Source organism: Channa argus, unplaced genomic scaffold, assembly GCF_033026475.1.
Source record: "Channa argus isolate prfri unplaced genomic scaffold, Channa argus male v1.0 Contig009, whole genome shotgun sequence".
Classification (NCBI taxonomy): Eukaryota; Metazoa; Chordata; class Actinopteri; order Anabantiformes; family Channidae; genus Channa; species Channa argus.
Genome location: NW_027125228.1, coordinates 1,353,408 through 1,379,484, shown reverse-complemented (window position 1 = coordinate 1,379,484; position 26,077 = coordinate 1,353,408). Strand labels below are relative to the sequence as shown.

General features: G+C 41.3%; 27 pseudogenes; all 27 read right to left on the bottom strand.

Annotated features, from left to right (window-relative positions):
* Positions 1 to 240: 240 nt before the first annotated feature.
* LOC137110563 (5S ribosomal RNA) lies at positions 241 to 359 on the bottom strand (annotated as a pseudogene).
* Positions 360 to 1,227: 868 nt separating this feature from the next.
* On the bottom strand, positions 1,228 to 1,346 carry LOC137110826 (5S ribosomal RNA; annotated as a pseudogene).
* An 870-nt stretch (positions 1,347 to 2,216) lies between these two features.
* LOC137111275 (5S ribosomal RNA) lies at positions 2,217 to 2,335 on the bottom strand (annotated as a pseudogene).
* Positions 2,336 to 3,202: 867 nt separating this feature from the next.
* On the bottom strand, positions 3,203 to 3,321 carry LOC137111274 (5S ribosomal RNA; annotated as a pseudogene).
* An 867-nt stretch (positions 3,322 to 4,188) lies between these two features.
* LOC137110562 (5S ribosomal RNA) lies at positions 4,189 to 4,307 on the bottom strand (annotated as a pseudogene).
* An 868-nt stretch (positions 4,308 to 5,175) lies between these two features.
* LOC137110825 (5S ribosomal RNA) lies at positions 5,176 to 5,294 on the bottom strand (annotated as a pseudogene).
* An 870-nt stretch (positions 5,295 to 6,164) lies between these two features.
* On the bottom strand, positions 6,165 to 6,283 carry LOC137111273 (5S ribosomal RNA; annotated as a pseudogene).
* An 867-nt stretch (positions 6,284 to 7,150) lies between these two features.
* On the bottom strand, positions 7,151 to 7,269 carry LOC137111270 (5S ribosomal RNA; annotated as a pseudogene).
* An 868-nt stretch (positions 7,270 to 8,137) lies between these two features.
* On the bottom strand, positions 8,138 to 8,256 carry LOC137111269 (5S ribosomal RNA; annotated as a pseudogene).
* Positions 8,257 to 9,124: 868 nt separating this feature from the next.
* On the bottom strand, positions 9,125 to 9,243 carry LOC137111268 (5S ribosomal RNA; annotated as a pseudogene).
* An 857-nt stretch (positions 9,244 to 10,100) lies between these two features.
* Positions 10,101 to 10,219, bottom strand: LOC137110815 (5S ribosomal RNA; annotated as a pseudogene).
* Positions 10,220 to 11,076: 857 nt separating this feature from the next.
* Positions 11,077 to 11,195, bottom strand: LOC137110238 (5S ribosomal RNA; annotated as a pseudogene).
* Positions 11,196 to 12,062: 867 nt separating this feature from the next.
* Positions 12,063 to 12,181, bottom strand: LOC137110249 (5S ribosomal RNA; annotated as a pseudogene).
* An 867-nt stretch (positions 12,182 to 13,048) lies between these two features.
* Positions 13,049 to 13,177, bottom strand: LOC137110802 (5S ribosomal RNA; annotated as a pseudogene).
* Positions 13,178 to 14,044: 867 nt separating this feature from the next.
* On the bottom strand, positions 14,045 to 14,163 carry LOC137110234 (5S ribosomal RNA; annotated as a pseudogene).
* An 857-nt stretch (positions 14,164 to 15,020) lies between these two features.
* On the bottom strand, positions 15,021 to 15,139 carry LOC137111267 (5S ribosomal RNA; annotated as a pseudogene).
* An 867-nt stretch (positions 15,140 to 16,006) lies between these two features.
* LOC137110954 (5S ribosomal RNA) lies at positions 16,007 to 16,115 on the bottom strand (annotated as a pseudogene).
* Positions 16,116 to 16,982: 867 nt separating this feature from the next.
* On the bottom strand, positions 16,983 to 17,101 carry LOC137110944 (5S ribosomal RNA; annotated as a pseudogene).
* An 867-nt stretch (positions 17,102 to 17,968) lies between these two features.
* Positions 17,969 to 18,087, bottom strand: LOC137110705 (5S ribosomal RNA; annotated as a pseudogene).
* Positions 18,088 to 18,955: 868 nt separating this feature from the next.
* LOC137111266 (5S ribosomal RNA) lies at positions 18,956 to 19,074 on the bottom strand (annotated as a pseudogene).
* Positions 19,075 to 19,941: 867 nt separating this feature from the next.
* LOC137110561 (5S ribosomal RNA) lies at positions 19,942 to 20,060 on the bottom strand (annotated as a pseudogene).
* Positions 20,061 to 20,928: 868 nt separating this feature from the next.
* LOC137110824 (5S ribosomal RNA) lies at positions 20,929 to 21,047 on the bottom strand (annotated as a pseudogene).
* Positions 21,048 to 21,917: 870 nt separating this feature from the next.
* On the bottom strand, positions 21,918 to 22,036 carry LOC137111265 (5S ribosomal RNA; annotated as a pseudogene).
* Positions 22,037 to 22,903: 867 nt separating this feature from the next.
* Positions 22,904 to 23,022, bottom strand: LOC137110950 (5S ribosomal RNA; annotated as a pseudogene).
* Positions 23,023 to 23,892: 870 nt separating this feature from the next.
* Positions 23,893 to 24,011, bottom strand: LOC137110821 (5S ribosomal RNA; annotated as a pseudogene).
* Positions 24,012 to 24,881: 870 nt separating this feature from the next.
* LOC137111264 (5S ribosomal RNA) lies at positions 24,882 to 25,000 on the bottom strand (annotated as a pseudogene).
* Positions 25,001 to 25,867: 867 nt separating this feature from the next.
* LOC137110582 (5S ribosomal RNA) lies at positions 25,868 to 25,986 on the bottom strand (annotated as a pseudogene).
* Between the last annotated feature and the right edge of the window lie 91 nt (positions 25,987 to 26,077).

Sequence of the window (26,077 nt, the reverse complement as noted above, 5' to 3'; positions counted from 1 at the left end):
TCCTGTACTTCCCCCAAATCCGGCCAATCAGGCAGGGCACCTATAAGAACAAGAAAATAAAAACAACACATATGGCCAGGACCGTAACATGGTCTACTAGTAATGAAGCACGATGGTTGACAAACCAATAAAGTAGCAAAACAGCAATGAAAGAACAAAATTTGATGAAAATATAGAACAATTTCTATGAATAAATAGGCAGTAACACCAGCTTGAGCTGCCCGTAAACCCAAGCAAAAAAGCTTACAGCACCTGGTATTCCCAGGCGGTCTTCCTACCAAGTACTAACCAGGCCCGGCCCTATTTGGCTGCCGAGATCGGACGAGATCGGGCGCTTAGAGAGCGGTGTGGCCGTAACATGCATTTGACATCATCAACAGCTCTTAAAAACGCTAGAGAAGCAGAATGCATGACACTTGCTAAGAAGAAGATAAATGTGGCAAAGTACAAAGTACTATAACTGTACTGGTCTGTTACGCCCCTGTCTAGGGGGTCAGGGTGAAACATACAAAGATAAATTTGCATGTTCCCTCTCCGATCCCCAAACCAAAATCCAGGATCGAGATGTTCCAACAGAATGATATTTATTTTAAACGAAAGAAAGTGTCAAACAAAACATGACACTACAACTCAGGGCGAACCAAGGCCAACATAATAAACAAAATAAGCCATTTCCCACAGAAAGTGCTAGCTAGCCTGATAGAAAGAAACAAACCAAAAGACAGTCGCTAACCCTAACTCCCTAATGCGAAAACAAGAGAAAACAATCAAAAGAAAAATGGCAGTCCACCCCTACAGATTTAATACTATTTACAAAATATGCAATTTATAAACAAAATCACGGCACAAAACCTAACAATTCAAAAATGCTAAATAAGGTTTGGAAACCAAGAACAGCAAACAGGTGCTGCTGCCAGAAAGAGCCTCGCTAGCTGTTGGGAACCGTACTTTTAAAACTCCAGGAAGTGTAGGATTGACCAATCAGCTTCCTGTACTTCCCCCAAATCCGGCCAATCAGGCAGGGCACCTATAAGAACAAGAAAATAAAAACAACACATATGGCCAGGACCGTAACATGGTCTACTAGTAATGAAGCACGATGGTTGACAAACCAATAAAGTAGCAAAACAGCAATGAAAGAACAAAATTTGATGAAAATATAGAACAATTTCTATGAATAAATAGGCAGTAACACCAGCTTGTGCTGCCCGTAAACCCAAGCAAAAAAGCTTACAGCACCTGGTATTCCCAGGCGGTCTTCCTACCAAGTACTAACCAGGCCCGGCCGTATTTGGCTGCCGAGATCGGACGAGATCGGGCGCTCAGAGAGCGGTGTGGCCGGAAGCTGCATTTGACATCATCAACAGCTCTTAAAAACGCTGGAGAAGCAGAATGCATGACACTTGCTAAGAAGAAGATAAATGTGGCAAAGTACAAAGTACTATAACTGTACTGGTCTGTTACGCCCCTGTCTAGGGGGTCAGGGTGCAACATACAAAGATAAATTAGCATGTTCCCTCTCCGATCCCCAAACCAAAATCCAGAATCGAGATGTTCCAACAGAATGATATTTATTTTAAACGAAAGAAAGTGTCAAACAAAACATGACACTACAACTCAGGGCGAACCAAGGCCAACATAATAAACAAAATAAGCCATTTCCCACAGAAAGTGCTAGCTAGCCTGATAGAAATAAACAAACCAAAAGATAGTCGCTAACCCTAACTCCCTATAATGTGAAAACAAGAGAAAACAATCAAAAGAAAAATGGCAGTCCACCCCTACAGATTTAATACTATTTACAAAATATACAATTTATAAACAAAACCACGGCACAAAACCTAACAATTCAAAAATGCTAAATAAGATTTGGAAACTAAGAACAGCAAACAGGTGCTGCTGCCAGAAAGAGCCTCGCTAGCTGTTGGGAACCGTACTTTTAAAACTCCAGGAAGTGTAGGATGGACCAATCAGCTTCCTGTACTTCCCCCAAATCCGGCCAATCAGGCAGGGCACCTATAAGAACAAGAAAATAAAAACAACACATATGGCCATGACCGTAACATGGTCTACTAGTAATGAAGCACGATGGTTGACAAACCAATAAAGTAGCAAAACAGCAATGAAAGAACAAAATTTGATGAAAATATAGAACAATTTCTATGAATAAATAGGCAGTAACACCAGCTTGAGCTGCCCGTAAACCCAAGCAAAAAAGCTTACAGCACCTGGTATTCCCAGGCGGTCTTCCTACCAAGTACTAACCAGGCCCGGCTCTATTTGGCTGCCGAGATCGGACGAGATCGGGCGCTTAGAGAGCGGTGTGGCCGTAAGCTGCATTTGACATTATCAACAGCTCTTAAAAACGCTAGAGAAGCAGAATGCATGACACTTGCTAAGAAGAAGATAAATGTGGCAAAGTACAAAGTACTATAACTGTACTGGTCTGTTAAGCCCCTGTCTAGGGGGTCAGGGTGAAACATACAAAGATAAATTTGCATGTTCCCTCTCCGATCCTCAAACCAAAATCCAGGATTGAGATGTTCCAACAGAATGATATTTATTTTAAACGAAAGAAAGTGTCAAACAAAACATGACACTACAACTCAGGGCGAACCAAGGCCAACATAATAAACAAAATAAGCCATTTCCCACAGAAAGTGCTAGCTAGCCTGATAGAAATAAACAAACCAAAAGATAGTCGCTAACCCTAACTCCCTAATGTGAAAACAAGAGAAAACAATCAAAAGAAAATGGCAGTCCACCCCTACAGATTTAATACTATTTACAAAATATACAATTTATAAACAAAACCACGGCACAAAACCTAACAATTCAAAAATGCTAAATAAGATTTGGAAACCAAGAACAGCAAACAGGTGCTGATGCCAGAAAGAGCCTCGCTAGCTGTTGGGAACCGTACTTTTAAAACTCCAGCAAGTGTAGGATGGACCAATCAGCCTCCTGTACTGCCCCCCAATCCGGCCAATCAGGCAGGGCACCTATAAGAACAAGAAAATAAAAACAACACATATGGCCAGGACCGTAACATGGTCTACTAGTAATGAAGCACGATGGTTGACAAACCAATAAAGTAGCAAAACAGCAATGAAAGAACAAAATTTGATGAAAATATAGAACAATTTCTATGAATAAATAGGCAGTAACACCAGCTTGAGCTGCCCGTAAACCCAAGCAAAAAAGCTTACAGCACCTGGTATTCCCAGGCGGTCTTCCTACCAAGTACTAACCAGGCCCGGCTCTATTTGGCTGCCGAGATCGGACGAGATCGGGCGCTTAGAGAGCGGTGTGGCCGTAAGCTGCGTTTGACATTATCAACAGCTCTTAAAAACGCTAGAGAAGCAGCATGCATGACACTTGCTAAGAAGAAGATAAATGTGGCAAAGTACAAAGTACTATAACTGTACTGGTCTGTTAAGCCCCTGTCTAGGGGGTCAGGGTGAAACATACAAAGATAAATTTGCATGTTCCCTCTCCGATCCTCAAACCAAAATCCAGGATTGAGATGTTCCAACAGAATGATATTTATTTTAAACGAAAGAAAGTGTCAAACAAAACATGACACTACAACTCAGGGCGAACCAAGGCCAACATAATAAACAAAATAAGCCATTTCCCACAGAAAGTGCTAGCTAGCCTGATAGAAATAAACAAACCAAAAGATAGTCGCTAACCCTAACTCCCTAATGTGAAAACAAGAGAAAACAATCAAAAGAAAATGGCAGTCCACCCCTACAGATTTAATACTATTTACAAAATATACAATTTATAAACAAAACCACGGCAAAAAACCTAACAATTCAAAAATGCTAAATAAGATTTGGAAACCAAGAACAGCAAACAGGTGCTGCTGCCAGAAAGAGCCTCGCTAGCTGTTGGGAACCGTACTTTTAAAACTCCAGGAAGTGTAGGATGGACCAATCAGCTTCCTGTACTTCCCCCAAATCCGGCCAATCAGGCAGGGCACCTATAAGAACAAGAAAATAAAAACAACACATATGGCCAGGACCGTAACATGGTCTACTAGTAATGAAGCACGATGGTTGACAAACCAATAAAGTAGCAAAACAGCAATGAAAGAACAAAATTTGATGAAAATATAGAACAATTTCTATGAATAAATAGGCAGTAACACCAGCTTGAGCTGCCCGTAAACCCAAGCAAAAAAGCTTACAGCACCTGGTATTCCCAGGCGGTCTTCCTACCAAGTACTAACCAGGCCCGGCCCTATTTGGCTGCCGAGATCGGACGAGATCGGGCGCTTAGAGAGCGGTGTGGCCGTAACATGCATTTGACATCATCAACAGCTCTTAAAAACGCTAGAGAAGCAGAATGCATGACACTTGCTAAGAAGAAGATAAATGTGGCAAAGTACAAAGTACTATAACTGTACTGGTCTGTTACGCCCCTGTCTAGGGGGTCAGGGTGAAACATACAAAGATAAATTTGCATGTTCCCTCTCCGATCCCCAAACCAAAATCCAGGATCGAGATGTTCCAACAGAATGATATTTATTTTAAACGAAAGAAAGTGTCAAACAAAACATGACACTACAACTCAGGGCGAACCAAGGCCAACATAATAAACAAAATAAGCCATTTCCCACAGAAAGTGCTAGCTAGCCTGATAGAAAGAAACAAACCAAAAGACAGTCGCTAACCCTAACTCCCTAATGCGAAAACAAGAGAAAACAATCAAAAGAAAAATGGCAGTCCACCCCTACAGATTTAATACTATTTACAAAATATGCAATTTATAAACAAAATCACGGCACAAAACCTAACAATTCAAAAATGCTAAATAAGGTTTGGAAACCAAGAACAGCAAACAGGTGCTGCTGCCAGAAAGAGCCTCGCTAGCTGTTGGGAACCGTACTTTTAAAACTCCAGGAAGTGTAGGATTGACCAATCAGCTTCCTGTACTTCCCCCAAATCCGGCCAATCAGGCAGGGCACCTATAAGAACAAGAAAATAAAAACAACACATATGGCCAGGACCGTAACATGGTCTACTAGTAATGAAGCACGATGGTTGACAAACCAATAAAGTAGCAAAACAGCAATGAAAGAACAAAATTTGATGAAAATATAGAACAATTTCTATGAATAAATAGGCAGTAACACCAGCTTGTGCTGCCCGTAAACCCAAGCAAAAAAGCTTACAGCACCTGGTATTCCCAGGCGGTCTTCCTACCAAGTACTAACCAGGCCCGGCCGTATTTGGCTGCCGAGATCGGACGAGATCGGGCGCTCAGAGAGCGGTGTGGCCGGAAGCTGCATTTGACATCATCAACAGCTCTTAAAAACGCTGGAGAAGCAGAATGCATGACACTTGCTAAGAAGAAGATAAATGTGGCAAAGTACAAAGTACTATAACTGTACTGGTCTGTTACGCCCCTGTCTAGGGGGTCAGGGTGCAACATACAAAGATAAATTAGCATGTTCCCTCTCCGATCCCCAAACCAAAATCCAGAATCGAGATGTTCCAACAGAATGATATTTATTTTAAACGAAAGAAAGTGTCAAACAAAACATGACACTACAACTCAGGGCGAACCAAGGCCAACATAATAAACAAAATAAGCCATTTCCCACAGAAAGTGCTAGCTAGCCTGATAGAAATAAACAAACCAAAAGATAGTCGCTAACCCTAACTCCCTATAATGTGAAAACAAGAGAAAACAATCAAAAGAAAAATGGCAGTCCACCCCTACAGATTTAATACTATTTACAAAATATACAATTTATAAACAAAACCACGGCACAAAACCTAACAATTCAAAAATGCTAAATAAGATTTGGAAACTAAGAACAGCAAACAGGTGCTGCTGCCAGAAAGAGCCTCGCTAGCTGTTGGGAACCGTACTTTTAAAACTCCAGGAAGTGTAGGATGGACCAATCAGCTTCCTGTACTTCCCCCAAATCCGGCCAATCAGGCAGGGCACCTATAAGAACAAGAAAATAAAAACAACACATATGGCCATGACCGTAACATGGTCTACTAGTAATGAAGCACGATGGTTGACAAACCAATAAAGTAGCAAAACAGCAATGAAAGAACAAAATTTGATGAAAATATAGAACAATTTCTATGAATAAATAGGCAGTAACACCAGCTTGAGCTGCCCGTAAACCCAAGCAAAAAAGCTTACAGCACCTGGTATTCCCAGGCGGTCTTCCTACCAAGTACTAACCAGGCCCGGCTCTATTTGGCTGCCGAGATCGGACGAGATCGGGCGCTTAGAGAGCGGTGTGGCCGTAAGCTGCATTTGACATTATCAACAGCTCTTAAAAACGCTAGAGAAGCAGAATGCATGACACTTGCTAAGAAGAAGATAAATGTGGCAAAGTACAAAGTACTATAACTGTACTGGTCTGTTAAGCCCCTGTCTAGGGGGTCAGGGTGAAACATACAAAGATAAATTTGCATGTTCCCTCTCCGATCCTCAAACCAAAATCCAGGATTGAGATGTTCCAACAGAATGATATTTATTTTAAACGAAAGAAAGTGTCAAACAAAACATGACACTACAACTCAGGGCGAACCAAGGCCAACATAATAAACAAAATAAGCCATTTCCCACAGAAAGTGCTAGCTAGCCTGATAGAAATAAACAAACCAAAAGATAGTCGCTAACCCTAACTCCCTAATGTGAAAACAAGAGAAAACAATCAAAAGAAAATGGCAGTCCACCCCTACAGATTTAATACTATTTACAAAATATACAATTTATAAACAAAACCACGGCACAAAACCTAACAATTCAAAAATGCTAAATAAGATTTGGAAACCAAGAACAGCAAACAGGTGCTGATGCCAGAAAGAGCCTCGCTAGCTGTTGGGAACCGTACTTTTAAAACTCCAGCAAGTGTAGGATGGACCAATCAGCCTCCTGTACTGCCCCCCAATCCGGCCAATCAGGCAGGGCACCTATAAGAACAAGAAAATAAAAACAACACATATGGCCAGGACCGTAACATGGTCTACTAGTAATGAAGCACGATGGTTGGCAAACCAATAAAGTAGCAAAACAGCAATGAAAGAACAAAATTTGATGAAAATATAGAACAATTTCTATGAATAAATAGGCAGTAACACCAGCTTGTGCTGCCCGTAAACCCAAGCAAAAAAGCTTACAGCACCTGGTATTCCCAGGCGGTCTTCCTACCAAGTACTAACCAGGCCCGGCTCTATTTGGCTGCCGAGATCGGACGAGATCGGGCGCTTAGAGAGCGGTGTGGCCGTAAGCTGCATTTGACATTATCAACAGCTCTTAAAAACGCTAGAGAAGCAGAATGCATGACACTTGCTAAGAAGAAGATAAATGTGGCAAAGTACAAAGTACTATAACTGTACTGGTCTGTTACGCCCCTGTCTAGGGGGTCAGGGTGAAACATACAAAGATAAATTTGCATGTTCCCTCTCCGATCCTCAAAGCAAAATCCAGGATTGAGATGTTCCAACAGAATGATATTTATTTTAAACGAAAGAAAGTGTCAAACAAAACATGACACTACAACTCAGGGCGAACCAAGGCCAACATAATAAACAAAATAAGCCATTTCCCACAGAAAGTGCTAGCTAGCCTGATAGAAATAAACAAACCAAAAGATAGTCGCTAACCCTAACTCCCTAATGTGAAAACAAGAGAAAACAATCAAAAGAAAAATGGCAGTCCACCCCTACAGATTTAATACTATTTACAAAATATACAATTTATAAACAAAACCACGGCACAAAACCTAACAATTCAAAAATGCTAAATAAGGTTTGGAAACCAAGAACAGCAAACAGGTGCTGATGCCAGAAAGAGCCTCGCTAGCTGTTGGGAACCGTACTTTTAAAACTCCAGCAAGTGTAGGATGGACCAATCAGCCTCCTGTACTGCCCCCCAATCCGGCCAATCAGGCAGGGCACCTATAAGAACAAGAAAATAAAAACAACACATATGGCCAGGACCGTAACATGGTCTACTAGTAATGAAGCACGATGGTTGGCAAACCAATAAAGTAGCAAAACAGCAATGAAAGAACAAAATTTGATGAAAATATAGAACAATTTCTATGAATAAATAGGCAGTAACACCAGCTTGTGCTGCCCGTAAACCCAAGCAAAAAAGCTTACAGCACCTGGTATTCCCAGGCGGTCTTCCTACCAAGTACTAACCAGGCCCGGCTCTATTTGGCTGCCGAGATCGGACGAGATCGGGCGCTTAGAGAGCGGTGTGGCCGTAAGCTGCATTTGACATTATCAACAGCTCTTAAAAACGCTAGAGAAGCAGAATGCATGACACTTGCTAAGAAGAAGATAAATGTGGCAAAGTACAAAGTACTATAACTGTACTGGTCTGTTACGCCCCTGTCTAGGGGGTCAGGGTGAAACATACAAAGATAAATTTGCATGTTCCCTCTCCGATCCTCAAAGCAAAATCCAGGATTGAGATGTTCCAACAGAATGATATTTATTTTAAACGAAAGAAAGTGTCAAACAAAACATGACACTACAACTCAGGGCGAACCAAGGCCAACATAATAAACAAAATAAGCCATTTCCCACAGAAAGTGCTAGCTAGCCTGATAGAAATAAACAAACCAAAAGATAGTCGCTAACCCTAACTCCCTAATGTGAAAACAAGAGAAAACAATCAAAAGAAAAATGGCAGTCCACCCCTACAGATTTAATACTATTTACAAAATATACAATTTATAAACAAAACCACGGCACAAAACCTAACAATTCAAAAATGCTAAATAAGGTTTGGAAACCAAGAACAGCAAACAGGTGCTGATGCCAGAAAGAGCCTCGCTAGCTGTTGGGAACCGTACTTTTAAAACTCCAGGAAGTGTAGGATGGACCAATCAGCTTCCTGTACTGCCCCCCAATCCGGCCAATCAGGCAGGGCACCTATAAGAACAAGAAAATAAAAACAACACATATGGCCAGGACCGTAACATGGTCTACTAGTAATGAAGCACGATGGTTGGCAAACCAATAAAGTAGCAAAACAGCAATGAAAGAACAAAATTTGATGAAAATATAGAACAATTTCTATGAATAAATAGGCAGTAACACCAGCTTGTGCTGCCCGTAAACCCAAGCAAAAAAGCTTACAGCACCTGGTATTCCCAGGCGGTCTTCCTACCAAGTACTAACCAGGCCCGGCTCTATTTGGCTGCCGAGATCGGACGAGATCGGGCGCTTAGAGAGCGGTGTGGCCGTAAGCTGCATTTGATATCATCAACAGCTCTTAAAAACGCTGGAGAAGCAGAATGCATGACACTTGCTAAGAAGAAGATAAATGTGGCAAAGTACAAACTACTATAACTGTACTGGTCTGTTACGCCCCTTTCTAGGGGGTCAGGGTGCAACATACAAAGATAAATTAGCATGTTCCCTCTCCGATCCCCAAACCAAAATCCAGGATCGAGATGTTCCAACAGAATGATATTTATTTTAAACGAAAGAAAGTGTCAAACAAAACATGACACTACAACTCAGGGCGAACCAAGGCCAACATAATAAACAAAATAAGCCATTTCCCACAGAAAGTGCTAGCTAGCCTGATAGAAAGAAACAAACCAAAAGACAGTCGCTAACCCTAACTCCCTAATGTGAAAACAGTCCAAAGAAAATGGCAGTTCACCCCTACAGATTTAATACTATTTACAAAATATACAATTTATAAACAAAACCACGGCACAAAACCTAACAATTCAAAAATGCTAAATAAGATTTGGAAAACAAGAACAGCAAACAGGTGCTGCTGCCAGAAAGAGCCTCGCTAGCTGTTGGGAACCGTACATTTAAAACTCCAGGAAGTGTAGGATGGACCAATCAGCATCCTGTACTTCCCCCAAATCCGGCCAATCAGGCAGGGCACCTATAAGAACAAGAAAATAAAAACAACACATATGGCCAGGACCGTAACATGGTCTACTAGTAATGAAGCACGATGGTTGACAAACCAATAAAGTAGCAAAACAGCAATGAAAGAACAAAATTTGATGAAAATATAGAACAATTTCTATGAATAAATAGGCAGTAACACCAGCTTGAGCTGCCCGTAAACCCAAGCAAAAAAGCTTACAGCACCTGGTATTCCCAGGCGGTCTTCCTACCAAGTACTAACCAGGCCCGGCCCTATTTGGCTGACGAGATCGGACGAGATCGGGCGCTTAGAGAGCGGTGTGGCCGTAACATGCATTTGATATCATCAACAGCTCTTAAAAACGCTGGAGAAGCAGAATGCATGACACTTGCTAAGAAGAAGATAAATGTGTCAAAGTACAAAGTACTATAACTGTACTGGTCTGTTACGCCCCTTTCTAGGGGGTCAGGGTGCAACATACAAAGATAAATTAGCATGTTCCTTCTCCGATCCCCAAACCAAAATCCAGGATCGAGATGTTCCAACAGAATGATATTTATTTTAAACGAAAGAAAGTGTCAAACAAAACATGACACTACAACTCAGGGCGAACCAAGGCCAACATAATAAACAAAATAAGCCATTTCCCACAGAAAGTGCTAGCTAGCCTGATAGAAATAAACAAACCAAAAGACAGTCGCTAACCCTAACTCCCTAATGTGAAAACAGTCCAAAGAAAATGGCAGTTCACCCCTACAGATTTAATACTATTTACAAAATATACAATTTATAAACAAAACCACGGCACAAAACCTAACAATTCAAAAATGCTAAATAAGGTTTGGAAACCAAGAACAGCAAACAGGTGCTGATGCCAGAAAGAGCCTCGCTAGCTGTTGGGAACCGTACTTTTAAAACTCCAGCAAGTGTAGGATGGACCAATCAGCTTCCTGTACTGCCCCCCAATCCAGCCAATCAGGCAGGGCACCTATAAGAACAAGAAAATAAAAACAACACATATGGCCAGGACCGTAACATGGTCTACTAGTAATGAAGCACGATGGTTGGCAAACCAATAAAGTAGCAAAACAGCAATGAAAGAACAAAATTTGATGAAAATATAGAACAATTTCTATGAATAAATAGGCAGTAACACCAGCTTGTGCTGCCCGTAAACCCAAGCAAAAAAGCTTACAGCACTTGGTATTCCCAGGCGGTCTTCCTACCAAGTACTAACCAGGCCCGGCTCTATTTGGCTGCCGAGATCGGACGAGATCGGGCGCTTAGAGAGCGGTGTGGCCGTAAGCTGCATTTGATATCATCAACAGCTCTTAAAAACGCTGGAGAAGCAGAATGCATGACACTGGCTAAGAAGAAGATAAATGTGTCAAAGTACAAAGTACTATAACTGTACTGGTCTGTTACGCCCCTTTCTAGGGGGTGAGGGTGCAACATACAAAGATAAATTAGCATGTTCCCTCTCCGATCCCCAAACCAAAATCCAGGATCGAGATGTTCCAACAGAATGATATTTATTTTAAACGAAAGAAAGTGTCAAACAAAACATGACACTACAACTCAGGGCGAACCAAGGCCAACATAATAAACAAAATAAGCCATTTCCCACAGAAAGTGCTAGCTAGCCTGATAGAAATAAACAAACCAAAAGACAGTCGCTAACCCTAACTCCCTAATGTGAAAACAAGAGAAAACAATCAAAAGAAAATGGCTGTTCACCCCTACAGATTTAATACTATTTACAAAATATACAATTTATAAACAAAACCACGGCACAAAACCTAACAATTCAAAAATGCTAAATAAGGTTTGGAAACCAAGAACAGCAAACAGGTGCTGATGCCAGAAAGAGCCTCGCTAGCTGTTGGGAACCGTACTTTTAAAACTCCAGCAAGTGTAGGATGGACCAATCAGCTTCCTGTACTTCCCCCAAATCCGGCCAATCAGGCAGGGCACCTATAAGAACAAGAAAATAAAAACAACACATATGGCCATGACCGTAACATGGTCTACTAGTAATGAAGCACGATGGTTGACAAACCAATAAAGTAGCAAAACAGCAATGAAAGAACAAAATTTGATGAAAATATAGAACAATTTCTATGAATAAATAGGCAGTAACACCAGCTTGAGCTGCCCGTAAACCCAAGCAAAAAAGCTTACAGCACCTGGTATTCCCAGGCGGTCTTCCTACCAAGTACTAACCAGGCCCGGCTCTATTTGGCTGCCGAGATCGGACGAGATCGGGCGCTTAGAGAGCGGTGTGGCCGGAAGCTGCATTTGACATCATCAACAGCTCTTAAAAACGCTGGAGAAGCAGAATGCATGACACTTGCTAAGAAGAAGATAAATGTGGCAAAGTACAAAGTACTATAACTGTACTGGTCTGTTACGCCCCTGTCTAGGGGGTCAGGGTGAAACATACAAAGATAAATTTGCATGTTCCCTCTCCGATCCCCAAACCAAAATCCAGGATCGAGATGTTCCAACAGAATGATATTTATTTTAAACGAAAGAAAGTGTCAAACAAAACATGACACTACAACTCAGGGCGATCCAAGGCCAACATAATAAACAAAATAAGCCATTTCCCACAGAAAGTGCTAGCTAGCCTGATAGAAATAAACAAACCAAAAGACAGTCGCTAACCCTAACTCCCTAATGTGAAAACAAGAGAAAACAATCAAAAGAAAATGGCAGTCCACCCCTACAGATTTAATACTATTTACAAAATATACAATTTATAAACAAAACCACGGCACAAAACCTAACAATTCAAAAATGCTAAATAAGATTTGGAAACCAAGAACAGCAAACAGGTGCTACTGCCAGAAAGAGCCTCGCTAGCTGTTGGGAACCGTACTTTTAAAACTCCAGCAAGTGTAGGATGGACCAATCAGCTTCCTGTACTTCCCCCAAATCCGGCCAATCTGGCAGGGCACCTATAAGAACAAGAAAAAAAAAACAACACATATGGCCAGGACCGTAACATGGTCTACTAGTAATGAAGCACAATGGTTGACAAACCAATAAAGTAGCAAAACAGCAATGAAAGAACAAAATTTGATGAAAATATAGAACAATTTCTATGAATAAATAGGCAGTAACACCAGCTTGAGCTGCCCGTAAACCCAAGCAAAAAAGCTTACAGCACCTGGTATTCCCAGGCGGTCTTCCTACCAAGTACTAACCAGGCCCGGCTCTATTTGGCTGCCGAGATCGGGCGAGATCGGGCGAGATCGGGCGCTTAGAGAGCGGTGTGGCCGTAAGCTGCATTTGACATCATCAACAGCTCTTAAAAACGCTGGAGAAGCAGAATGCATGACACTTGCTAAGAAGAAGATAAATGTGGCAAAGTACAAAGTACTATAACTGTACTGGTCTGTTACGCCCCTGTCTAGGGGCTCAGGGTGCTACATACAAAGATAAATTAGCATGTTCCCTCTCCGATCCCCAAACCAAAATCCAGGATCGAGATGTTCCAACAGAATGATATTTATTTTAAACGAAAGAAAGTGTCAAACAAAACATGACACTACAACTCAGGGCGAACCAAGGCCAACATAATAAACAAAATAAGCCATTTCCCACAGAAAGTGCTAGCTAGCCTGATAGAAATAAACAAACCAAAAGACAGTCGCTAACCCTAACTCCCTAATGTGAAAACAAGAGAAAACAATCAAAAGAAAATGGCTGTTCACCCCTACAGATTTAATACTATTTACAAAATACACAATTTATAAACAAAACCACGGCACAAAACCTAACAATTCAAAAATGCTAAATAAGGTTTGGAAACCAAGAACAGCAAACAGGTGCTGATGCCAGAAAGAGCCTCGCTAGCTGTTGGGAACCGTACTTTTAAAATTCCAGCAAGTGTAGGATGGACCAATCAGCTTCCTGTACTGCCCCCCAATCCGGCCAATCAGGCAGGGCACCTATAAGAACAAGAAAATAAAAACAACACATATGGCCAGGACCGTAACATGGTCTATTAGTAATGAAGCACGATGGTTGACAAACCAATAAAGTAGCAAAACAGAAATGAAAGAACAAAATTTGATGAAAATATAGAACAATTTCTATGAATAAATAGGCAGTAACACCAGCTTGTGCTGCCCGTAAACCCAAGCAAAAAAGCTTACAGCACCTGGTATTCCCAGGCGGTCTTCCTACCAAGTACTAACCAGGCCAAGCTCTATTTGGCTGCCGAGATCGGACGAGATCGGGCGCTTAGAGAGCGGTGTGGCCGTAAGCTGCATTTGACATCATCAACAGCTCTTAAAAACGCTGGAGAAGCAGAATGCATGACACTTGCTAAGAAGAAGATAAATGTGGCAAAGTACAAAGTACTATAACTGTACTGGTCTGTTACGCCCCTGTCTAGGGGGTCAGGGTGCAACATACAAAGATAAATTAGAATGTTCCCTCTCCGATCCCCAAACCAAAATCCAGGATCGAGATGTTCCAACAGAATGATATTTATTTTAAACAAAAGAAAGTGTCAAATAAAACATGACACTACAACTCAGGGCGAACCAAGGCCAACATAATAAACAAAATAAGCCATTTCCCACAGAAAGTGCTAGCTAGCCTGATAGAAATAAACAAACCAAAAGACAGTCGCTAACCCTAACTCCCTAATGTGAAAACAGTCCAAAGAAAATGGCAGTTCACCCCTACAGATTTAATACTATTTACAAAATATACAATTTATAAACAAAACCACGGCACAAAACCTAACAATTCAAAAATGCTAAATAAGGTTTGGAAACCAAGAACAGCAAACAGGTGCTGATGCCAGAAAGAGCCTCGCTAGCTGTTGGGAACCGTACTTTTAAAACTCCAGGAAGTGTAGGATGGACCAATCAGCTTCCTGTACTGCCCCCCAATCCGGCCAATCAGGCAGGGCACCTATAAGAACAAGAAAATAAAAACAACACATATGGCCAGGACCGTAACATGGTCTACTAGTAATGAAGCACGATGGTTGGCAAACCAATAAAGTAGCAAAACAGCAATGAAAGAACAAAATTTGATGAAGATATAGAACAATTTCTATGAATAAATAGGCAGTAACACCAGCTTGTGCTGCCCGTAAACCCAAGCAAAAAAGCTTACAGCACCTGGTATTCCCAGGCGGTCTTCCTACCAAGTACTAACCAGGCCCGGCTCTATTTGGCTGCCGAGATCGGACGAGATCGGGCGCTTAGAGAGCGGTGTGGCCGTAAGCTGCATTTGACATCATCAACAGCTCTTAAAAACGCTGGAGAAGCAGAATGCATGACACTTGCTAAGAAGAAGATATATGTGGCAAAGTACAAAGTACTATAACTGTACTGGTCTGTTACGCCCCTGTCTAGGGGCTCAGGGTGCAACATACAAAGATAAATTAGCATGTTCCCTCTCCGATCCCCAAACCAAAATCCAGGATCGAGATGTTCCAACAGAATGATATTTATTTTAAACGAAAGAAAGTGTCAAACAAAACATGACACTACAACTCAGGGCGAACCAAGGCCAACATAATAAACAAAATAAGCCATTTCCCACAGAAAGTGCTAGCTAGCCTGATAGAAATAAACAAACCAAAAGACAATCGCTAACCCTAACTCCCTAATGTGAAAACAAGAGAAAACAATCAAAAGAAAATGGCAGTCCACCCCTACAGATTTAATACTATTTACAAAATATACAATTTATAAACAAAACCACGGCACAAAACCTAACAATTCAAAAATGCTAAATAAGATTTGGAAACCAAGAACAGCAAACAGGTGCTACTGCCAGAAAGAGCCTCGCTAGCTGTTGGGAACCGTACTTTTAAAACTCCAGCAAGTGTAGGATGGACCAATCAGCTTCCTGTACTTCCCCCAAATCCGGCCAATCTGGCAGGGCACCTATAAGAACAAGAAAAAAAAAACAACACATATGGCCAGGACCGTAACATGGTCTACTAGTAATGAAGCACGATGGTTGACAAACCAATAAAGTAGCAAAACAGCAATGAAAGAACAAAATTTGATGAAAATATAGAACAATTTCTATGAATAAATAGGCAGTAACACCAGCTTGAGCTGCCCGTAAACCCAAGCAAAAAAGCTTACAGCACCTGGTATTCCCAGGCGGTCTTCCTACCAAGTACTAACCAGGCCCGGCTCTATTTGGCTGCCGAGATCGGGCGCTTAGAGAGCGGTGTGGCCGTAAGCTGCATTTGACATCATCAACAGCTCTTAAAAACGCTGGAGAAGCAGAATGCATGACACTTGCTAAGAAGAAGATAAATGTGGCAAAGTACAAAGTACTATAACTGTACTGGTCTGTTACGCCCCTGTCTAGGGGCTCAGGGTGCTACATACAAAGATAAATTAGCATGTTCCCTCTCCGATCCCCAAACCAAAATCCAGGATCGAGATGTTCCAACAGAATGATATTTATTTTAAACGAAAGAAAGTGTCAAACAAAACATGACACTACAACTCAGGGCGAACCAAGGCCAACATAATAAACAAAATAAGCCATTTCCCACAGAAAGTGCTAGCTAGCCTGATAGAAATAAACAAACCAAAAGACAGTCGCTAACCCTAACTCCCTAATGTGAAAACAAGAGAAAACAATCAAAAGAAAATGGCTGTTCACCCCTACAGATTTAATACTATTTACAAAATACACAATTTATAAACAAAACCACGGCACAAAACCTAACAATTCAAAAATGCTAAATAAGGTTTGGAAACCAAGAACAGCAAACAGGTGCTGATGCCAGAAAGAGCCTCGCTAGCTGTTGGGAACCGTACTTTTAAAATTCCAGCAAGTGTAGGATGGACCAATCAGCTTCCTGTACTGCCCCCCAATCCGGCCAATCAGGCAGGGCACCTATAAGAACAAGAAAATAAAAACAACACATATGGCCAGGACCGTAACATGGTCTATTAGTAATGAAGCACGATGGTTGACAAACCAATAAAGTAGCAAAACAGAAATGAAAGAACAAAATTTGATGAAAATATAGAACAATTTCTATGAATAAATAGGCAGTAACACCAGCTTGTGCTGCCCGTAAACCCAAGCAAAAAAGCTTACAGCACCTGGTATTCCCAGGCGGTCTTCCTACCAAGTACTAACCAGGCAAAGCTCTATTTGGCTGCCGAGATCGGACGAGATCGGGCGCTTAGAGAGCGGTGTGGCCGTAACATGCATTTGACATCATCAACAGTTCTTAAAAACGCTAGAGAAGCAGAATGCATGACACTTGCTAAGAAGAAGATAAATGTGGCAAAGTACAAAGTACTATAACTGTACTGGTCTGTTACGCCCCTGTCTAGGGGGTCAGGGTGAAACATACAAAGATAAATTTGCATGTTCCCTCTCCGATCCCCAAACCAAAATCCAGGATTGAGATGTTCCAACAGAATGATATTTATTTTAAACGAAAGAAAGTGTCAAACAAAACATGACACTACAACTCAGGGCGAACCAAGGCCAACATAATAAACAAAATAAGCCATTTCCCACAGAAAGTGCTAGCTAGCCTGATAGAAATAAACAAACCAAAAGATAGTCGCTAACCCTAACTCCCTAATGTGAAAACAAGAGAAAACAATCAAAAGAAAATGGCAGTCCACCCCTACAGATTTAATACTATTTACAAAATATACAATTTATAAACAAAACCACGGCACAAAACCTAACAATTCAAAAATGCTAAATAAGATTTGGAAACCAAGAACAGCAAACAGGTGCTGCTGCCAGAAAGAGCCTCGCTAGCTGTTGGGAACCGTACATTTAAAACTCCAGGAAGTGTAGGATGGACCAATCAGCTTCCTGTACTTCCCCCAAATCCGGCCAATCAGGCACGGCACCTATAAGAACAAGAAAATAAAAACAACACATATGGCCAGGACCGTAACATGGTCTACTAGTAATGAAGCACGATGGTTGACAAACCAATAAAGTAGCAAAACAGCAATGAAAGAACAAAATTTGATGAAAATATAGAACAATTTCTATGAATAAATAGGCAGTAACACCAGCTTGAGCTGCCCGTAAACCCAAGCAAAAAAGCTTACAGCACCTGGCATTCCCAGGCGGTCTTCCTACCAAGTACTAACCAGGCCCGGCCCTATTTGGCTGCCGAGATCGGACGAGATCGGGCGCTTAGAGAGCGGTGTGGCCGTAACATGCATTTGATATCATCAACAGCTCTTAAAAACGCTAGAGAAGCAGAATGCATGACACTTGCTAAGAAGAAGATAAATGTGGCAAAGTACAAAGTACTATAACTGTACTGGTCTGTTACGCCCCTGTCTAGGGGGTCAGGGTGAAACATACAAAGATAAATTTGCATGTTCCCTCTCCGATCCCCAAACCAAAATCCAGGATCGAGATGTTCCAACAGAATGATATTTATTTTAAACGAAAGAAAGTGTCAAACAAAACATGACACTACAACTCAGGGCGAACCAAGGCCAACATAATAAACAAAATAAGCCATTTCCCACAGAAAGTGCTAGCTAGCCTGATAGAAAGAAACAAACCAAAAGACAGTCGCTAACCCTAACTCCCTAATGCGAAAACAAGAGAAAACAATCAAAAGAAAAATGGCAGTCCACCCCTACAGATTTAATACTATTTACAAAATATACAATTTATAAACAAAACCACGGCACAAAACCTAACAATTCAAAAATGCTAAATAAGATTTGGAAACCAAGAACAGCAAACAGGTGCTGCTGCCAGAAAGAGCCTCGCTAGCTGTTGGGAACCGTACTTTTAAAACTCCAGGAAGTGTAGGATGGACCAATCAGCTTCCTGTACTTCCCCCAAATCCGGCCAATCAGGCAGGGCACCTATAAGAACAAGAAAATAAAAACAACACATATGGCCAGGACCGTAACATGGTCTACTAGTAATGAAGCACGATGGTTGACAAACCAATAAAGTAGCAAAACAGCAATGAAAGAACAAAATTTGATGAAAATATAGAACAATTTCTATGAATAAATAGGCAGTAACACCAGCTTGAGCTGCCCGTAAACCCAAGCAAAAAAGCTTACAGCACCTGGTATTCCCAGGCGGTCTTCCTACCAAGTACTAACCAGGCCCGGCTCTATTTGGCTGCCGAGATCGGACGAGATCGGGCGCTTAGAGAGCGGTGTGGCCGTAAGCTGCGTTTGACATTATCAACAGCTCTTAAAAACGCTAGAGAAGCAGCATGCATGACACTTGCTAAGAAGAAGATAAATGTGGCAAAGTACAAAGTACTATAACTGTACTGGTCTGTTAAGCCCCTGTCTAGGGGGTCAGGGTGAAACATACAAAGATAAATTTGCATGTTCCCTCTCCGATCCTCAAACCAAAATCCAGGATTGAGATGTTCCAACAGAATGATATTTATTTTAAACGAAAGAAAGTGTCAAACAAAACATGACACTACAACTCAGGGCGAACCAAGGCCAACATAATAAACAAAATAAGCCATTTCCCACAGAAAGTGCTAGCTAGCCTGATAGAAATAAACAAACCAAAAGATAGTCGCTAACCCTAACTCCCTAATGTGAAAACAAGAGAAAACAATCAAAAGAAAATGGCAGTCCACCCCTACAGATTTAATACTATTTACAAAATATACAATTTATAAACAAAACCACGGCAAAAAACCTAACAATTCAAAAATGCTAAATAAGATTTGGAAACCAAGAACAGCAAACAGGTGCTGCTGCCAGAAAGAGCCTCGCTAGCTGTTGGGAACCGTACTTTTAAAACTCCAGGAAGTGTAGGATGGACCAATCAGCTTCCTGTACTTCCCCCAAATCCGGCCAATCAGGCAGGGCACCTATAAGAACAAGAAAATAAAAACAACACATATGGCCAGGACCGTAACATGGTCTACTAGTAATGAAGCACGATGGTTGACAAACCAATAAAGTAGCAAAACAGCAATGAAAGAACAAAATTTGATGAAAATATAGAACAATTTCTATGAATAAATAGGCAGTAACACCAGCTTGAGCTGCCCGTAAACCCAAGCAAAAAAGCTTACAGCACCTGGTATTCCCAGGCGGTCTTCCTACCAAGTACTAACCAGGCCCGGCCCTATTTGGCTGCCGAGATCGGACGAGATCGGGCGCTTAGAGAGCGGTGTGGCCGTAACATGCATTTGACATCATCAACAGCTCTTAAAAACGCTAGAGAAGCAGAATGCATGACACTTGCTAAGAAGAAGATAAATGTGGCAAAGTACAAAGTACTATAACTGTACTGGTCTGTTACGCCCCTGTCTAGGGGGTCAGGGTGAAACATACAAAGATAAATTTGCATGTTCCCTCTCCGATCCCCAAACCAAAATCCAGGATCGAGATGTTCCAACAGAATGATATTTATTTTAAACGAAAGAAAGTGTCAAACAAAACATGACACTACAACTCAGGGCGAACCAAGGCCAACATAATAAACAAAATAAGCCATTTCCCACAGAAAGTGCTAGCTAGCCTGATAGAAAGAAACAAACCAAAAGACAGTCGCTAACCCTAACTCCCTAATGCGAAAACAAGAGAAAACAATCAAAAGAAAAATGGCAGTCCACCCCTACAGATTTAATACTATTTACAAAATATGCAATTTATAAACAAAATCACGGCACAAAACCTAACAATTCAAAAATGCTAAATAAGGTTTGGAAACCAAGAACAGCAAACAGGTGCTGCTGCCAGAAAGAGCCTCGCTAGCTGTTGGGAACCGTACTTTTAAAACTCCAGGAAGTGTAGGATGGACCAATCAGCTTCCTGTACTTCCCCCAAATCCGGCCAATCAGGCAGGGCACCTATAAGAACAAGAAAATAAAAACAACACATATGGCCAGGACCGTAACATGGTCTACTAGTAATGAAGCACGATGGTTGACAAACCAATAAAGTAGCAAAACAGCAATGAAAGAACAAAATTTGATGAAAATATAGAACAATTTCTATGAATAAATAGGCAGTAACACCAGCTTGTGCTGCCCGTAAACCCAAGCAAAAAAGCTTACAGCACCTGGTATTCCCAGGCGGTCTTCCTACCAAGTACTAACCAGGCCCGGCCGTATTTGGCTGCCGAGATCGGACGAGATCGGGCGCTCAGAGAGCGGTGTGGCCGGAAGCTGCATTTGACATCATCAACAGCTCTTAAAAACGCTGGAGAAGCAGAATGCATGACACTTGCTAAGAAGAAGATAAATGTGGCAAAGTACAAAGTACTATAACTGTACTGGTCTGTTACGCCCCTGTCTAGGGGGTCAGGGTGCAACATACAAAGATAAATTAGCATGTTCCCTCTCCGATCCCCAAACCAAAATCCAGAATCGAGATGTTCCAACAGAATGATATTTATTTTAAACGAAAGAAAGTGTCAAACAAAACATGACACTACAACTCAGGGCGAACCAAGGCCAACATAATAAACAAAATAAGCCATTTCCCACAGAAAGTGCTAGCTAGCCTGATAGAAATAAACAAACCAAAAGATAGTCGCTAACCCTAACTCCCTATAATGTGAAAACAAGAGAAAACAATCAAAAGAAAAATGGCAGTCCACCCCTACAGATTTAATACTATTTACAAAATATACAATTTATAAACAAAACCACGGCACAAAACCTAACAATTCAAAAATGCTAAATAAGATTTGGAAACTAAGAACAGCAAACAGGTGCTGCTGCCAGAAAGAGCCTCGCTAGCTGTTGGGAACCGTACTTTTAAAACTCCAGGAAGTGTAGGATGGACCAATCAGCTTCCTGTACTTCCCCCAAATCCGGCCAATCAGGCAGGGCACCTATAAGAACAAGAAAATAAAAACAACACATATGGCCATGACCGTAACATGGTCTACTAGTAATGAAGCACGATGGTTGACAAACCAATAAAGTAGCAAAACAGCAATGAAAGAACAAAATTTGATGAAAATATAGAACAATTTCTATGAATAAATAGGCAGTAACACCAGCTTGAGCTGCCCGTAAACCCAAGCAAAAAAGCTTACAGCACCTGGTATTCCCAGGCGGTCTTCCTACCAAGTACTAACCAGGCCCGGCTCTATTTGGCTGCCGAGATCGGACGAGATCGGGCGCTTAGAGAGCGGTGTGGCCGTAAGCTGCATTTGACATTATCAACAGCTCTTAAAAACGCTAGAGAAGCAGAATGCATGACACTTGCTAAGAAGAAGATAAATGTGGCAAAGTACAAAGTACTATAACTGTACTGGTCTGTTAAGCCCCTGTCTAGGGGGTCAGGGTGAAACATACAAAGATAAATTTGCATGTTCCCTCTCCGATCCTCAAACCAAAATCCAGGATTGAGATGTTCCAACAGAATGATATTTATTTTAAACGAAAGAAAGTGTCAAACAAAACATGACACTACAACTCAGGGCGAACCAAGGCCAACATAATAAACAAAATAAGCCATTTCCCACAGAAAGTGCTAGCTAGCCTGATAGAAATAAACAAACCAAAAGATAGTCGCTAACCCTAACTCCCTAATGTGAAAACAAGAGAAAACAATCAAAAGAAAATGGCAGTCCACCCCTACAGATTTAATACTATTTACAAAATATACAATTTATAAACAAAACCACGGCACAAAACCTAACAATTCAAAAATGCTAAATAAGATTTGGAAACCAAGAACAGCAAACAGGTGCTGCTGCCAGAAAGAGCCTCGCTAGCTGTTGGGAACCGTACTTTTAAAACTCCAGGAAGTGTAGGATGGACCAATCAGCTTCCTGTACTTCCCCCAAATCCGGCCAATCAGGCAGGGCACCTATAAGAACAAGAAAATAAAAACAACACATATGGCCAGGACCGTAACATGGTCTACTAGTAATGAAGCACGATGGTTGACAAACCAATAAAGTAGCAAAACAGCAATGAAAGAACAAAATTTGATGAAAATATAGAACAATTTCTATGAATAAATAGGCAGTAACACCAGCTTGAGCTGCCCGTAAACCCAAGCAAAAAAGCTTAGAGCACCTGGTATTCCCAGGCAGTCTTCCTACCAAGTACTAACCAGGCCCGGCCCTATTTGGCTGCCGAGATCGGACGAGATCGGGCGCTTAGAGAGCGGTGTGGCCGTAACATGCATTTGATATCATCAACAGCTCTTAAAAACGCTAGAGAAGCAGAATGCATGACACTTGCTAAGAAGAAGATAAATGTGGCAAAGTACAAAGTACTATAACTGTACTGGTCTGTTACGCCCCTGTCTAGGGGGTCAGGGTGCAACATACAAAGATAAATTAGCATGTTCCCTCTCCGATCCCCAAACCAAAATCCAGAATCGAGATGTTCCAACAGAATGATATTTATTTTAAACGAAAGAAAGTGTCAAACAAAACATGACACTACAACTCAGGGCGAACCAAGGCCAACATAATAAACAAAATAAGCCATTTCCCACAGAAAGTGCTAGCTAGCCTGATAGAAATAAACAAACCAAAAGATAGTCGCTAACCCTAACTCCCTATAATGTGAAAACAAGAGAAAACAATCAAAAGAAAAATGGCAGTCCACCCCTACAGATTTAATACTATTTACAAAATATACAATTTATAAACAAAACCACGGCACAAAACCTAACAATTCAAAAATGCTAAATAAGATTTGGAAACTAAGAACAGCAAACAGGTGCTGCTGCCAGAAAGAGCCTCGCTAGCTGTTGGGAACCGTACTTTTAAAACTCCAGGAAGTGTAGGATTGACCAATCAGCTTCCTGTACTTCCCCCAAATCCGGCCAATCAGGCAGGGCACCTATAAGAACAAGAAAATAAAAACAACACATATGGCCAGGACCGTAACATGGTCTACTAGTAATGAAGCACGATGGTTGACAAACCAATAAAGTAGCAAAACAGCAATGAAAGAACAAAATTTGATGAAAATATAGAACAATTTCTATGAATAAATAGGCAGTAACACCAGCTTGTGCTGCCCGTAAACCCAAGCAAAAAAGCTTACAGCACCTGGTATTCCCAGGCGGTCTTCCTACCAAGTACTAACCAGGCCCGGCCGTATTTGGCTGCCGAGATCGGACGAGATCGGGCGCTCAGAGAGCGGTGTGGCCGGAAGCTGCATTTGACATCATCAACAGCTCTTAAAAACGCTGGAGAAGCAGAATGCATGACACTTGCTAAGAAGAAGATAAATGTGGCAAAGTACAAAGTACTATAACTGTACTGGTCTGTTACGCCCCTGTCTAGGGGGTCAGGGTGCAACATACAAAGATAAATTAGCATGTTCCCTCTCCGATCCCCAAACCAAAATCCAGAATCGAGATGTTCCAACAGAATGATATTTATTTTAAACGAAAGAAAGTGTCAAACAAAACATGACACTACAACTCAGGGCGAACCAAGGCCAACATAATAAACAAAATAAGCCATTTCCCACAGAAAGTGCTAGCTAGCCTGATAGAAATAAACAAACCAAAAGATAGTCGCTAACCCTAACTCCCTATAATGTGAAAACAAAAGAAAACAATCAAAAGAAAAATGGCAGTCCACCCCTACAGATTTAATACTATTTACAAAATATACAATTTATAAACAAAACCACGGCACAAAACCTAACAATTCAAAAATGCTAAATAAGATTTGGAAACTAAGAACAGCAAACAGGTGCTGCTGCCAGAAAGAGCCTCGCTAGCTGTTGGGAACCGTACTTTTAAAACTCCAGGAAGTGTAGGATGGACCAATCAGCTTCCTGTACTTCCCCCAAATCCGGCCAATCAGGCAGGGCACCTATAAGAACAAGAAAATAAAAACAACACATATGGCCATGACCGTAACATGGTCTACTAGTAATGAAGCACGATGGTTGACAAACCAATAAAGTAGCAAAACAGCAATGAAAGAACAAAATTTGATGAAAATATAGAACAATTTCTATGAATAAATAGGCAGTAACACCAGCTTGAGCTGCCCGTAAACCCAAGCAAAAAAGCTTACAGCACCTGGTATTCCCAGGCGGTCTTCCTACCAAGTACTAACCAGGCCCGGCTCTATTTGGCTGCCGAGATCGGACGAGATCGGGCGCTTAGAGAGCGGTGTGGCCGTAAGCTGCATTTGACATTATCAACAGCTCTTAAAAACGCTAGAGAAGCAGAATGCATGACACTTGCTAAGAAGAAGATAAATGTGGCAAAGTACAAAGTACTATAACTGTACTGGTCTGTTAAGCCCCTGTCTAGGGGGTCAGGGTGAAACATACAAAGATAAATTTGCATGTTCCCTCTCCGATCCTCAAACCAAAATCCAGGATTGAGATGTTCCAACAGAATGATATTTATTTTAAACGAAAGAAAGTGTCAAACAAAACATGACACTACAACTCAGGGCGAACCAAGGCCAACATAATAAACAAAATAAGCCATTTCCCACAGAAAGTGCTAGCTAGCCTGATAGAAATAAACAAACCAAAAGATAGTCGCTAACCCTAACTCCCTAATGTGAAAACAAGAGAAAACAATCAAAAGAAAATGGCAGTCCACCCCTACAGATTTAATACTATTTACAAAATATACAATTTATAAACAAAACCACGGCACAAAACCTAACAATTCAAAAATGCTAAATAAGATTTGGAAACCAAGAACAGCAAACAGGTGCTGCTGCCAGAAAGAGCCTCGCTAGCTGTTGGGAACCGTACTTTTAAAACTCCAGGAAGTGTAGGATGGACCAATCAGCTTCCTGTACTTCCCCCAAATCCGGCCAATCAGGCAGGGCACCTATAAGAACAAGAAAATAAAAACAACACATATGGCCAGGACCGTAACATGGTCTACTAGTAATGAAGCACGATGGTTGACAAACCAATAAAGTAGCAAAACAGCAATGAAAGAACAAAATTTGATGAAAATATAGAACAATTTCTATGAATAAATAGGCAGTAACACCAGCTTGAGCTGCCCGTAAACCCAAGCAAAAAAGCTTACAGCACCTGGTATTCCCAGGCGGTCTTCCTACCAAGTACTAACCAGGCCCGGCCCTATTTGGCTGCCGAGATCGGACGAGATCGGGCGCTTAGAGAGCGGTTTGGCCGTAACATGCATTTGATATCATCAACAGCTCTTAAAAACGCTAGAGAAGCAGAATGCATGACACTTGCTAAGAAGAAGATAAATGTGGCAAAGTACAA